The sequence below is a fragment of the Sturnira hondurensis genome, unplaced genomic scaffold, assembly GCF_014824575.4.
Source record: "Sturnira hondurensis isolate 20B ecotype Veracruz unplaced genomic scaffold, ASM1482457v3 Scaffold0018525, whole genome shotgun sequence".
Lineage (NCBI taxonomy): Eukaryota > Metazoa > Chordata > Mammalia > Chiroptera > Phyllostomidae > Sturnira > Sturnira hondurensis.
In genome coordinates, this window is record NW_028091156.1 from 8,754,784 (window position 1) to 8,769,761 (window position 14,978).

Here is a 14,978-nt window from a genome sequence, read left to right on the forward strand (position 1 = left end):
TATATTTGGTTTTACAGCTTAAGTAAAGCAACATCTAAATCTTACATCTATGTCTTCATAGTGATTTTAAATAAATGTTAATTATTTTTTTACTATTACAGGTGTCTTCCTGGCAATTTTTGCCACACAGGCATTTTTTAAGTCAATTTATAAATGGATGTATTTTTACATATCTTCTCAGAACGTTTAGTTTATGCCTAAAACCAGATAAACATTCACTGTGTTGTTTTTTTTTTTTCTAGTCACATTTTCTTTTTTACCATTAAATGTTTACCACCACACGTGGAAGTGAACTGGCTATATAATGTGAGGTAGAGAAAGCTTTGTTTTCCCCCAAATGGTCCAAATTGCTTTTTTTCCTATAAACTGTTATTCTTCACAGATTTGAAGTTTTATTTTGTAGGCTACTTACATGGACAAAACATCTTTTCCGGTTTCCACAGCATCACTCTTTTATACCTTTGCTACTTTAAAAAAATGGTGTTTTTTTAATTTAACTCAGCTTTCTTCATTTGACTCCTGGCTGGGTTTGTTTTCCTCTCTGCAAGAAGTAGGCCATTCTGCCCTCTCTCTTTCTCCGGCCCTTCCTTTCTCCTTCCCATCCTTAAGTTAAGAAGGCCATTGTCCCCATCTGAATTCTGAAGCTATCTCGACTTTCTACCCTAGTAATCTCACGTGGACCTATGCCTTCTATGTGACTCTTATTATTTGAACATAAAGCTCTTACCTTCCCTCCCTCCCACCGCCAAATACCCTAAGATGCTTTTTCTTGAATTCCTTTTGTATCAACAGCCTTACTGTCCCTTTTCCCCTGCAACCTTGAAACATTATCTGGCCATCTTGTCAATCTCAGATTGCATTTTATTTTAGTTATGACTCTGGCCCTCTTTTCTTTTCTCTGCCTCTCCTGCGTGGGTCTTCTTCACCGTGTTTGAGTCCAGTGCATCATGACCCCTCTCGGTGACTCTCTGGCAGGTTCAAGTTCCTGCCTTGTCCGCGGGACATGACCTGTGATCACTTCTAATGCCACATGCAATGCGTTTCCTTGGGCGTGTGTTTCCTAGTAACTCAGCTTTCTCGTTTCGAGTGGTACAGTGCTGTATTTCTTCCCACAGAGGAGAGCCGTTCCGCTGTGTCTCCCTCCAAGGTCATCTGTAATCCCCTTTCTGCGTCTCGGCTACTGTACTTTCTCTCAACCTCCACTCCGTATCTGTCAATAATATTCTTTATTCTTTTGTCCCAGAAAGTTCACCAGATTGAAGACAGTTTCTTTTAGTCTCTCTTCAGGACAGTCTGTTTTCATTCCTTACCCTCTTGAGAGAGAGAGGGATGTTTTTCTTTATATGATTGTCCTTATTTTCTGTCTCGCCCTTCAATAAATGATTTGTCTTCTTTCCTTTAGTTTTTTTTTATTTGCTGTTTCTCTCTGTGGTGAACTCACTTGTATTTCACATCTCAATTTCCTTTTGATTCAGTGTCCCTTGTCACCTTTATATGAGGGGAGCGCTCTGCTGTTTAATCCTTTACATGCTGTCGCAGTCAAGTTCAATCATCTTTGCTCTTGACAAACGATCCACTTTTTCTTTAAAAAAAAAAAACCCACAGCAAGTCCTCTTATTTTTAAATGCTTCTTTTTAAAGTAATGCATCACCCAACCATCCCCTCTTCTTTTTGAGCCCTGTGTCCTTTTATTGTCCTTCAATTTTAGTTTCACGCATGTGTCATCCTTCTTTGTCATTTTATTTTTTTATTTATTAATCATCAATTTTTTATGGGCTCTGGAGTTTTTTATATGCTTAAAACATCTTGGATTTCTAATGGATTTGGAGTATATTATTTTTTTACTTCTTTAACATTAAATTGCCTTAGTTACTTAAAAAATAATCTACTAAATGAATACTTCCAGAAAACTTGCTAAGCTGTCAGTGTGCCAAGGGCTAAGGGGGTCTGGAAGAAATGTTGGGAGAGCATCAGTCTGTACCGGAGGACCAAGGGGAGGCTTTGAGGAGGGGTGGTAAGAAGTGAGCATGTCTCAAAGGATTGGTAGGTTTGGGGTGGTTCAAGGAGAGGAAACTGTGCCAAGCTCTGCGGTTTTCCTTTTATGGTTCAGACAGAATAATGCGTAGTTTTGAAAAGAGACCAAAAGAGATTCCAAGACAGTTAGAGACTAACAGTCACCAACATATCAAGTCCCATTTGTTTTCTGCGGGAGTTGGAGGGAAAAAGATACAAGAAAAAATGAACATGAAAAAAGGAGCTTCAGAACCGATCGAATGAGGATGATCCCTGGAAGGCCTGCAGGGCTGCGTCCCGAACAGCTACAGAGCTGCAACCTCTCTCCCGTTATCACTGCTTTCCTTAATTTGTAAATCGCTGTGGCCGTGTTTCCACTTCTCTATTATGTTCAATTCATTATCATGCAATCTGTAAATCAATGACTGCTGTTCAATAAAATGCTATGTACGGAGCAGATATAAAAGCAGTTTTCAAGGACCCTTTCTTTAGTCTCGTGCAGAAACGAATCATTGGACTTTCCCTTTTTAGTAGGTTAGAGCACAAAATGAAATGAGAAAAAATACAGTGAAGCTCTAAGGCTATGTGAATTCAGAAAATACAAAAATAAGTGACGGCACAATTATTCAAGAAAGTCATTAGGTAGAAAATCTAGCAGGGTCTGGAGGATACAGGTGAGTAGAACGGAGTGAGAACGTTCTAAGGATGACTCTGTAAGAATAAAGCTCTAGAAATCATTGCACGTTTTAGCTCATGACATCAGTGATGAGTATGGCGTATCTATTCATTTATCTACCTACCCATCAAGTGTTGAGCGTGTATCATAGGCCAGGTGGTCTTCTGTGCCCTGAGAGGTGGTGGGGAACAGCACAGAGGGTATCTTGCAGAGACACATTTAAGAAAGAAAAACAGAGAAGCTGTGATTAAATAGTGCAAAGTGCTAGGAAGAATTGGAATAGTGTGATGTGGCAGCGAGACACTGGGGTTGTTGGATTACGAGAGTTTGGGCGATCAGCAGCTGCGTCTGAATGACGAGGAGGAAGAAGTAGGTCCTGGAAGATGGGGGGCGGCGTATTGCAAAGACTGGGAGGTGGGTTTGGCTTTGCTGCAAGGATGGAAAGGAGGGTCCTGTGGTTGAGGTGGAAAGCAGGAAGCAACGGGGTACGACAGGCAAGCCTGGGCAGACCACGCAGGGCCTTGCTGACCAGCCAAAGTGCCCACTTGCTGTTGGGGGCACTCCTTCGAGAAGTGTCTGTCCAAGCTCTCACCCATTTTTTAAAAAAATGGTATGATTTTCTTCTTATGACCCCACACAAGGTTCATATAATGACTTTGATCGCTCGATGTCTTTTCTCACTTATGTAAAATCTTTCAGGCAATCTTTTAATACAGCTTCTGTCCAGTTCTTTCTGCTTCATTTGGAGTTCCCTTGACATGTGTGTTAGAACAGGTCACCTGTTCCATGCGCCTTGTAAACTCTTTTTAGTATTTTCTACCCTCTTACTTCTTTGTGCTCTCTTTCTGTCAAATTGTCCATCCAGGTTACAAGCCCTGAATCCTTTCTGCTATTTTATTTTATTGAGGCTTTTTTCAGTTGCATGATCTCTATTTCATTGTTTTTTTCTTACCTATTCAATAGTGATTTAAAGTCCATTTGATTAAATAGATTATAGTCATTTTAAAGTCCATGTCTGATAAATATCTGGGCTACCCATGTGTCTGTGTATACTGTCTGTTTACGTTCCTGATTCGTGGTCATTAAATGCACCTGGTTTGCCTGGTAACTTTTGATTAAATGGTAGACGTGGTATGTTGATAATTTTAGACTCTTTAGGTAACATCCTTCTCCTCTGGAGAGCATTTGATTTCTTTCATCTATCTATCTGATTGCAGGTGGAATGCAATCAGATCACCCGAGGCCTCCGCACACATGGGGAGAGGGGACAGCCGCCTCCCTGATTGCACCAGGAGGGTTTCGTAGCTGTGCCGGGGTTGTAGAAGTTCCCATTCGACGGCTTCCTTCTCATCTGTACGATGGAAGGCGGGATCATCTGCTGAATTTAAAATGCAGGTGAGTTAAGAGAGTGGTCTGACTTCGGACACTAGAGCAGCTTTCTGCAAAGGGGAGGTGGGAGCGTCGACAAGGAATGCCCTGAGGTTCTTGAGCAGTGCTCAGGTGCTGTTCTGCTGAGGGGGATGAGCCAGCCGGCTGGAGCTCGCGTGGAGATTTGCCGGGAAAGTATGGGGAAAGAAGGATACCGAGAAGAAAGTGTGGTTGATGTGATGGGCCATGGAGTCTAAGCAGGACAAGGAAAGGAGCAAAGGCAGCAGGAAGCTGGTATATGAGGGGAAGGCAGAGGGTGGCTGATGGGCTTTAGGTCCTGATAAGATAAACATTGAGTGGTGAAGCAACTGAGTGGCAGGCTGGAATGCATGGGGGGCCGGGGGTCCTGCTTTTACAGTGAAGTTATGTTTTATTTGCCGTTGTGTTTATCTGCCTCTTTACATCATGTCCGGCATCTTAGGATCATAGACAGGACTCCTTGAAAATGAAGGCCCTGAGCTTCACTGCACAGATGCTGGTGGTCAGGAGTGCCCACCCCTGGCACAGATAAAGTCCATTGTGAGGTCGCCAGGAAGAAAAATGCAGCCAAGACAGAGCACCTAAATCATAGGAAGCTCTCTCTTACAGGAAACTGGGTGTCTCAGGCAAAGGAAATATGTTCTCCGAGAGCACTGAAGCCCAGACGTTGCCCAACTAGGAAAAGCAGCTGGTGGTTTGCATGTCTTGGTTACTTACTATGAATAATGCTGCAGTGAGCACAGAGGTGCAGATGTATCTCTTTGGGATCCTGATGTAATTTCTTTGGATAAACACCCAGAGTAGGGTAGCTGGGTCGTTCTGTATTTAGCATGGTACTTCTGTATTTAATTCGTTAAGGAACCTCTGTACTGTTTCCACAGTGGCCGCACCAGTTTTCATCTCCACCAGCCGTGCGTGAGAATTCCCTTTTTTTCCACGTTCTCCCCAGCACTTACCTTTTTGAGGGTGGCCATTCTAACAGGTGTGAGGTGATGTCTCATTGGGTGAAGGTGGTCAGAGGGTACAAGCTTCTAGTTATAAGATGATTAAGTTCTGGGGAGATAAAGCACAGCACGACGACTGTAGTTAAGAACAGTGTTGTTAACGACAGTGTTGTTAACTACAGTGTGCGCATGAAGGTTGGAAAGTTGCTAAGAGAATAGACCTTAACATTTCTCACCCCCACCCTACAAAATTCTAACTATACAAGGCAGTAGATGTATTCACCTTATGGTGGTTATCATTTCATGATGTATACGTAGATTAAATCATTGTATGCCTTCAGCTTACACAATGTTACATGACACTTGTATCTGCAAAAGCTAGAAGAAAAACGAAGCTCGCCTGCCTGTTGTCACGTCCGGTGAGATCCAGTGTTGATGTGGGTGAAGTTTCGACATGAGATTTGTTTCCATTTGCCCTGGCCTTCCTCTTCCAGGCTTCCTCTCTGTTTTTGGTAACCTTCTTCTTCCTAGCGTCTTAGAGCACCCCTCACCCTCCAGTTCCGTGGCTGTGTACATTTTTAGCTACAACTCAACAGGGGCATAGTTGTCAGACTTTATCAGCAGTGTCTGAGTATATGGTGAAAACTTCCTCTTGAAATTTGCTCTTTTATTATAATCTCTTTCCCTGGCTGTTTTTCTGTTTCTCCATTTTAAATGTCCCCTTTCCATCTCCTTAATGGCTGTCTCTTCTTTATCATCTAAGTATTGAAGTGCCCCCAAATCTTGATCACTGACTGTTACGGAAGACATTGCTAGTTTCTTCCTCATACCTGTCACATTTCCGCACTTGCTTGCTACTTGCTTGTCCATTTGTCTTCCCTTTTTAGGAACAAAACCCATGTTTAACTGAGTTCTTTGTTCAACAGGTTACGAACTTGTTCCAGTCCTTCTTGTCTTGGAATATGATCCTGTCACTAGGGTGCCCAAGTGCCCTGGTTTGCCTGGGGCAGAGTGGTTTTTCCGGATGTGACACTTTCAGAAATGAGACTGAGAAAATTCCCAGCAAACCTGGATGAATTGCTTGCCTGGTACCTGACTAACTTTTATGGAAAAGCGTGTGAAGGAAATTTCATACGGGGGATAGCTTTCTCTCCAATAGAGGCTGGGCATGATCACTTCCCCTTTCTGTCAGATGAACTGATCGGCTCTCCGACAGCCATCTTGGACCTTGAGCTGACTTTCAGGGGGTAGTGTAGAAAACTAGGCACTTCAGTCTCTGGTGACGCTGTGGATTCACACGCAATATATTGCTTCTGTTGTTCTGAGTTATTTTTTCCGCTGAACCTAATCTCAGGATTGAGGGCCCCTCTTCTTATCTCTTTAACTCAATGCCCTTCTGAAGTTGAAGGGGAACCTCTTCCTTTTCAACGGAATGAAATAGAATTTGTTCCATCTCCTATGGAGCTCCAGACTCAAGTATGTAGCCCTTGAGAGCCTAGTTAAAGGGTCCACATGGCAAAGCAAAATTCAGCCTCTTCATGTCAAAGGATGCTGTCTACAGCATCCTTTATCTCATTGTATGGATTCTTTTCAAGGTGTACAGCACAAAATTTTCAGACAGTCACTCTTGAATTCCTGTCTTCTTTACATCTTGCTTCCAAATGCTGGCCAGTCCCTCTTCCTCATCTATCTGAAATTTTAACCTTTCTGGTCAACCTAAAATTCCATTGACATAGGCCATCATGATGTCTGTCCTGAGTCACTAAATTATCTTAGTGAGTTAGTACCCTCACACAAACCTGGCATTTTCGCATAGGTGTATTATGAGCTTTGGAAAGGTCTGATGGTTCTGGATCCCCAAAATATATTATTGAACTACATCTTGGCTGTTTATCTTTGGAGTTACTGTGCGAGAGATTAAAATCGTTGCTAGGTTCGTTCCTTCAAGGTTAAAGCCACTTTAAAACTTAACAACACAGCTTGTCATTTTGTCTGCATTTGGGTCACTTTCAGAATGGCCCCCATACATGATAGCAGTTAAGAGAGCGATGTTATGAAAGAAATCACGTCATGACTCAGGTTCACCAAGAGATGGTGCTCATGTACCTGCTAAGACCGTCTAGGCAGCTGTGAAGAGAAAAGCAAGATCCTTTCAGAGAAGCTCAAGTGACGAAACCTCTAAGGCTGCGGAACAATGACAATATAGTTGCTACTTGCCATATTGCATTTGAAATGTAAACAACTTTATTGAGAAGATGTGCTTTCCTGAAAATGGAATTTTAAAGAGCAGCCTCCCACTGGGAGTCAACACGCCAAATTAAAACCCCAGTGAAAGATGCAGAATTCTGCAAACATTTTGCTGTCTTGCATTCCAACTGCAAAATCAGAATGAAAGTATGAGAAGGACAAAGAAAAGAGGAAGTGGTACATAATATATTAAAGGCGTAGATGCTAGTTTGAAACTCAGAATGCCGTTGTTCACTACATAAGGAGAGAGGCTGGGTGTTCTGTGTCTGTATCAGATGTGTCATTTAGCATTTCCCATAACAATGATTAAACACCTATTGTAGACCTGGCACTGTGATAAGTATTTTACATTCAGGATTTCATTCATCCTAAAAACAGCTTTAAAAAGTAGATATTATTGCCCTGGCTTGTGCGGCTCAGTGGATTGAGTGTTGACCTGTGAACCAAAGGGTTGCTGGTTTGATTTCCAGTCAGGGCACGTGCCTGGGTTGTGGGTCAGGTCCCCAGTGCGGGGTGCTCAAGAGGCAACCACACATTTGTGTTTCTCTCCCTCTCTTTCTCCTTCTCGTCCGCTCTCTCTAAAGATAGATAAAATCTTTTAAAAATATCTATAAAAAGAAAAAGAAGTAGATATTACTCTCATTGAATCCATCTTACAGAGTGGGAAAGTAAAGCTAGTTTAGAGAGGGCAAACATTTGGAGTCAACATTTGTTTTATTTTATTTATTATTTCAAAGATTTTATTTATTTATTTTTTTGAAATTTATTTTTATTTTTAGAGGGGAAAAGAAGGAGAGAGAGAGAGAAATATCAATATATGGTTGCCTCTGGTGTGTCCCCTGCCGGGAACTGGCCTGCAACCCAGGCATGTGCCCTGACTGGGAATCGAACCACGATTGTGTGGTTCGCAGGCCTGCGCTCAATCCACTGAGCTACACCAGCCAGGGCTATTTATTTATTTTTAGAGAGAGGAGAAAGGAGAGAGAAGAGAGGGAGAGAAACATAATGTATGAGAGAAACAGCAATTGGTTGCCTTTCTCACATCCTCAAGGGGGGACCTAGTCCACCACCCAGGCCTCTGCCCTGGCTGGGAATCGAACTGCAGCCTTTCAGTCTGCCGTCTGGCTCTCAATCCACTGAGCTACACCAGCCAGGGCTGAAGCTACTCTTTAAACGCAGCCCATCTGATTTCAAATATCATAGTCTTGACCCCTATGCTATACGAGGCTCTGTAAATCTTTTGCTTGAAATTTGAGTCTCAGGTTTATAGACTATCTTACACACAGTTTCCCACGTTATCATTACTCTTTTGTGTGGTTCCAACTTTGCATAAACATATTAAAGAGTGAGACCCATATCTAGAGACCCACGTCTTTGGACGGAATGCCAAAAATGACACCCAGCAGTGGTGTCATCTAAGACGAGTTTCTTTATCTAGAAAATCATTGTCTAGGGCTTACGTCAAGGACTACTGTGAGAAATAGAAATAACACAGCATGGAATGTTTATATTTAGTACACACTTAGTATACGGGAGTAACTATTTTCAGAAAAATGTCTAACAGAAGAAGATTTCATTCTACAGACAGACTCTCAATCGCCAGTGTGTAAAGCAAATGTCCATCCTTTGAGTAAAATCAGGGCCTGTATTTCTAGCATAGGTCTGTTCAACTCTAACATATTCGTTAAATCTAGAGCTTCAGAATTGTCCTTCTGCAAATTGTTTTCTAAGTTGCAAAATAATTCTCTGCTTAGAGATTCATAAAATGATACACTTTGAAGTTGTAATTTGTCTTAATGCATTCATAATGTGATATCATTGATGTGTTTTGTAAAGTCAATTATATAAAATAAGATGAAAGTTAGAATGATGATTCCAAATCATCAAATCCTAGCACTTTCATTACTGAGACAGAATTATACTTTATGGTATTAATTATTTTGCATATTTCCTTACCCATAAAGCTCTGGATTAGTTTATTTCCTGGGGAAAACAGTGACAAATATCTGAATTAAATTTTACTGATTTTAAGTAATTATCTTAGAACTGTTGACTTTACAACAAACTTTCTAAGCGAGGGCTCCATCTACAATTTGAGGTACTCAAGACTTTGTGTATTTTGTGTTTTGACTAATATACTTAATTTAAACCCACCTATGCATTTCCAAGTGCCTAATGATAGCTATTTTCATTGTGATCTTTTCCAACTCCGCTTTCCTAGTATAATTTACATTTGAGAGTTACCCGTAACATAAATGCATGGTGGCCAATGCTCAGTCTCTCAGTCAATCGACTTTAATACATCACCTCCTGTATTTCCTTAGTTCCGTGGGTTAGTCTTTAAAAACGAAGAACAGTTGGCCTTCACCCGCTGGGTGATAACATTCTCCCACACTCTTCTCCAGGCTGAACACCCCAATTCCCTTCCCTTCTCATCCTCAACCCTGTTTTCTAACATTTAAACCACTCTGCTGACCAACCTGGCCCTCCTCAAATTTACTCCCCTCTCTGTTATGCTAAGCAATCATCACTTGTGTCTCGGTGTTCAATCAGTAGTAGATCAGCTGCTGCTCTCTGTTCCCCGCTGTATAAGAAATGGCCTCTGCGGGAGGGGGCCGCTGGGACAGTGAGAGGAGGGATTTCCCGTTACTCTTCGGGCCCACACGTCTGTTATCTCCGCATCCGTCCCATTGAAGACGTGGACAGCACATGCTCCGTGCCAAGCCTATTTCCCCCATTCATCAGTCTTGGATTAGTGTCTGCAGTGTTCCTGGCTGTGCTGATGATTCAAGGTGAACAGCCCAGACCTGTCCACCTGGTGCTTATATCCTAGCGCGGGAGTCAAATAATAATGGAAATAAACTGTAGTTATTATGAGAAAATAAAGTATTCGTGCTCAGAAAAAAAAATAAAGCACGGAAAAAATGGAAGAAAGTTTGGGCACAGGGCAAGATCGGTAAGAAGTCAAGTGTGGTTGTTTCTTCTCCTTATTGGCTATGAATCTACAATTGTATACTAAGGATGGGATAACGGTGAATCATACCTTCTATAAACCACTGTGTGTGCATTATCTCATTAAATATTCTGCAAAGCAGAGACGGTTACTAGTCTGTTTCCTCATGTTAAGACTGAGTCTCAAAAGTGTTGGGTAATTTTCTCAAGTCAGCCAAGAACTAAGTGGTAGGGCCAGGAAACAAAGTCAGGTCTTTATGAGTCTAGAGCTTAATTACCTAACCCTCCCGGGGTGGTGTTGAAATGAGATTGGGAAAGGGGAGTCTCTGCTTCCTCTGTAGTTCTGAGACGCAATAACCATGGAAACAAAGGCTTTGTCCTCCTAAGACAAGACCCACTGTTCCTAGAAGGGCGGTTCGTGTCCATCTTTTATTACTCCAGCGTTCCCCTGGGCGTCTCACCCCATCACCCCAGGCCAAGTAACTTTATAGACTATGCTTCCCAACTCTGACAGTACGCTCCCTGAGATTATTAAACAAGATGTTCTGTTAGGAAGGGAAGGCCACACTATGCTTTTAAAAAAATAGTATCAGCCCACGTGGGCGATTTGACGGAGACTTCTTCCCCTTAATCCAGCCGCTTCGGGAAGCAGTGTGAGGTCATGACACCGCCTGCAACACAGGATCAGGAACCAAGGGCTGAAACCTCTTGAGCCTAATAAACTCTTTGGTCTACTCAGGGTATATAGGGTGTATGAATCCCCTGAGAATTGGGGTAATAAACGTGAAGGAAAATCTAGGCTTTTGTATCTGGGTTGCCCAGACTCATAATGAGGTCACACACACACACACACATGAAATTCTTCCCAGGTGGGAATTTTTCTTAAGTTAGGAGACTGTAGCCTTAACTGGATGGTCTAGCTAAATTTTTTTATAGTCATGGTGTGTTTGGCGTAAAGCTTGTGTGAAGAAATGTGTTCATAAGAACCACTCTAAGGTAGTCGATCCTCTTGGCTGTTGTTGATGACCGTATTCGTGAACAGTGGTGGCATCAACTTCAAGGTCAGGACCACCTGCGATTGCCGGATCCCCATCCCTGGGCTGCTGACTTCACCCGCTTTTGGCTCTCCCCCTCTTCTCTGCGAATTGTCTTTCCTGGCAGACCCACCGTTCCCACAGCCTGGCCTCTGCAGTCTTCACTCTCCAGCTGTTCTCATTTCTTCCCACCAGTGGGATCTCCCCTGCTGGCCACTGTCCTCGACGCTGCAACAGACGAGCCTGATGGAAAGCAGAGTTTCTGTCTTCTCTCTTCTGCGGGGGCCTTTCAGTGAAAACTCCCTGCTCTGGCTCAGCTCCTGGTCCTGCTCCTGTTCCCAGTGGCAGTGACCCTCTTTGGGCGCTCTGCCTTTACAGAGTGGGTGCGCTTGCTTGGGATTAGTGATCTGGCTGAGTGTATGATATTCTGCTTTCTTTCTGTAGGAGACAGAGTCAGGCTCATTATATTAAAATAATGTTTGCTGCTTAAAAGTTGTCACATAGAACCTTGAGCTCTTTAGGGGAAAGATACAGTACAAATCCAATAAGGAATGAATACCTTAATAATAAGAGGCTGGCCAGTGCTGTATAGAGAGATTTCTTTTCTTTTTTGATACTCTGTAAGGCACTCTATAAATTACAATTTCTCAAAAGTGTGGCAGTCTTATTAAAAGTAAAGAGATTATTAGATAGTTCCCTTTTCTCTTGAGATTAAAAGAAGAGTAAATGGGTTTAAATTAAAGAAGGAATTTGGGTAAGATACAGCTTATTGCTATAGGGCTGTTATATTTCAGTATGTCTGGCTAAGACGTGAGGGTCCTTAAAAATGAACCGATACACAAATGGACCTGTTAACCCTCCTTTCCACCAGCTGGTTTCCATGCCGTGGGAACATCCTTTATTCGTCAGGTGGCCCTGTGCATAAAAAAAAGACAACTGTATTGAATTGAGTTTTATTCCTGACTCATGAATTAGGTAGCACTCTGATATGAGCATAGGTTTGGGTCAGAAAAAAAGAAAACTCAGGATATTCCAAACCCAGGTTAATTTTGTGAGATTGGAGCACTCATTTGTCTTCCCAGAACCTTCCTTTCTCAATTTAAGGTTGGGGCTCTCTTCCTTTTAAGCAGGTAAGGGGAAGGAAGGTAAGAGGCTCTTCTTGAGTCTTTTGCTTCTTAAAAATGAACCAGCTTTAGATAAATCATATCTCCAAAAGGCTTATTTTGGTGTGGTGGACTCTGCTTCCCATCAGTACAATAGTATAGCAGAGCAAAATCAACTGAAGATTTGTAAAGTAAGTCAAAAAAATTTCTCCCCAAAGAGGAAAAATGGTGAAGAGGGTAGCTCTGAGCAACTTTAGACTATCTCACCTCTCTCTTCCTCAGTTCTTTGTATAATGAAATAATAACCTTTATAGTATTGTTATGATTAAATGAGTTAACAAATATGACATTCTTAGAACAGTGTGGTCTTACCAGTAATTAGAAAAAGAGTAAGAACGTTAGATCATTCCTGGTTGTTTAACAGAACTTCTAGAGAGCAAGAGGAGAGTTCGGAGGGAAAGAAGCTATTATAAAGAAGTGACATGAGAGACTGGCAGTAACCAGAGGGAGGCAGGAGGAGAAAATGGGGGGAAGGGGGAAGGGTTGTCGGGAACATGTGTAAAGGACAAATGGACAAAGGGGAGTAAAATCAAGGGTGGGAAGTAGGGATCGCTGGGGTGGGGGGCAATGGAGACAACTGTACTTGAACAACAATAAAAAATGTGGAAAATTTTACAAAAGAAATAACATGAACCGTATTCTTCAGAACTAAAATTTTTATATTGAAAGGGCTCGCTGAATATGACGTAAACAATGACAATAAAAGCAGCATGGTACCACACTGTGAAATTTCTCCAAAAAAGAAAAATGGAAGAGATTCTGGAACGTTTTAGAAGAGGAAAACAAACCTACAGGACATCAATTTCAACACTGGAAGCTGAAAGACAAAGCGCAGTTTTTTGCAACCTACAGTTCTATACCCAGCTAAGCTAGCATAGTTGTGAGAGTAGGATAAGGACATTTAAAACATGTAAGTAGTGATTTCTTTTGATCTATCCTATGAGTATATTGAAGACTTTGCTGCAGCAAGATGTGAAAAACAGAGAAAGCAGAAGAATTCAGAAAACAAGGTATGGGATGTAGGGCAGAGAGAGAGTCATCGTCTGAAGATGAAATGACTATTGAATATGTGTCATTTCACACACATTGGAGTATATCTTCTGAATAAATTATTAGACGTGGGATTACTGGGTCAAAGGATGTGTGAATTTTAAATGATGACAGACTTCATCAAGTTGGCCACCAGCAATGCATGTCTCTGTGACTTTTACCATTTGATAGGGCAAAAGAATACCCCACGTCCCTTTTAGTTTGTATTTATATTGCTCTTACTATGAATGAGATTAAGCAGACTTTCATGTGCTTATGGCCATTTGCGTTTCCTTTTCTGGGAAAAATTGTTCAATCGTGTTGAACAATTAATATTTTTATTGAGTGCAACCAACATCCCCTATAATGCATCAGGAATAAGACAGCAGCAGAAACACCTCAGAGGCAGGGGCAGTAAGGGAACAGCAAATAATGAAACTAGTCGGTGTAAAGGAAATAATGCTTAGTAAACCAAAGGTGCTGTCTCGAACCATATTTAATTTCTGATATTACGTTCTAATTATGATGGCCTCTTAAAGTCATATTGCCATCTTTGAAACATGTAATATTTTGATCTCTTATTTTCCTGGGTCAAAGACTGCGGTTTGAAGTGTTTAAGGCTCACAGTATTTCAGGGCTATCCGGAGGGCCACCCCTCACCACTGTGAGTGCCCCTGCCTGTTGCTCTGTGCTTCAGCCAAACTGAATACCCCTCTACTGCCTCCCCCACCCTCATGGACCAGGTTGTTTCCCACTGTGGAGCTGGAGTTCATGCTTCTCCACCTGTTGAAATGCCTGTCACTGCCGAAGTCACCTCCTCCTTCTCCTGAAGACTGAGCACAGATGTCGCCTCTCTTCCTGGGTCAGAATTAGATAAGCATTTCGCATAATAACATCCCAATAATAATACATGTCTCTCTCATGATTTCCTTCTATAACACAGAAGCTTAACACACATTTCTGGAATCACACAGATGATGGGCTTGTAGCTTACTAGACCTGAATTCAGTGTATTCGGGAGCAAGCAGGCGACTTCATTTCCCTGAGCATCAATTTCTGCGTTTCTTCCGAGGAAGCTAATGATATCGATGCCTACATTACAGGGATGCAGTGAGGGTAAAACGCGGTACCGTTCCCATTGTCTAGCGCATAGGAAGCACACAGATTGTTCAGTTTCACCTCAGAACCAAGTTACAGGCTTTTCCGTGGCCACTGTGGGGGGCCACAGCGCTGGGTGTTGTGGTCCATCCTCTTTTTGTTGTTTATTTATTTGTTGTTTTCTGTGGTTGTATGGTGACACCGAGCCACCGAAGGGAAGGTGTCAGCCTGCTGCTCAGCCCGTAGCTGTTTGATGGAAGTGCCTCCTCTAATAGGCTCTGGAGGACCAGCTCCTCAGGGGTCCGCAGGTTGTGGCAGCCACTGGGCTGCCAGGTGTTGAATGTGAATGGTGTTCTGCATTTCTTACCCTGACCACCTTTCCTCGTTGTCCCCTTTGTTCAGTCCTCTTACCTCC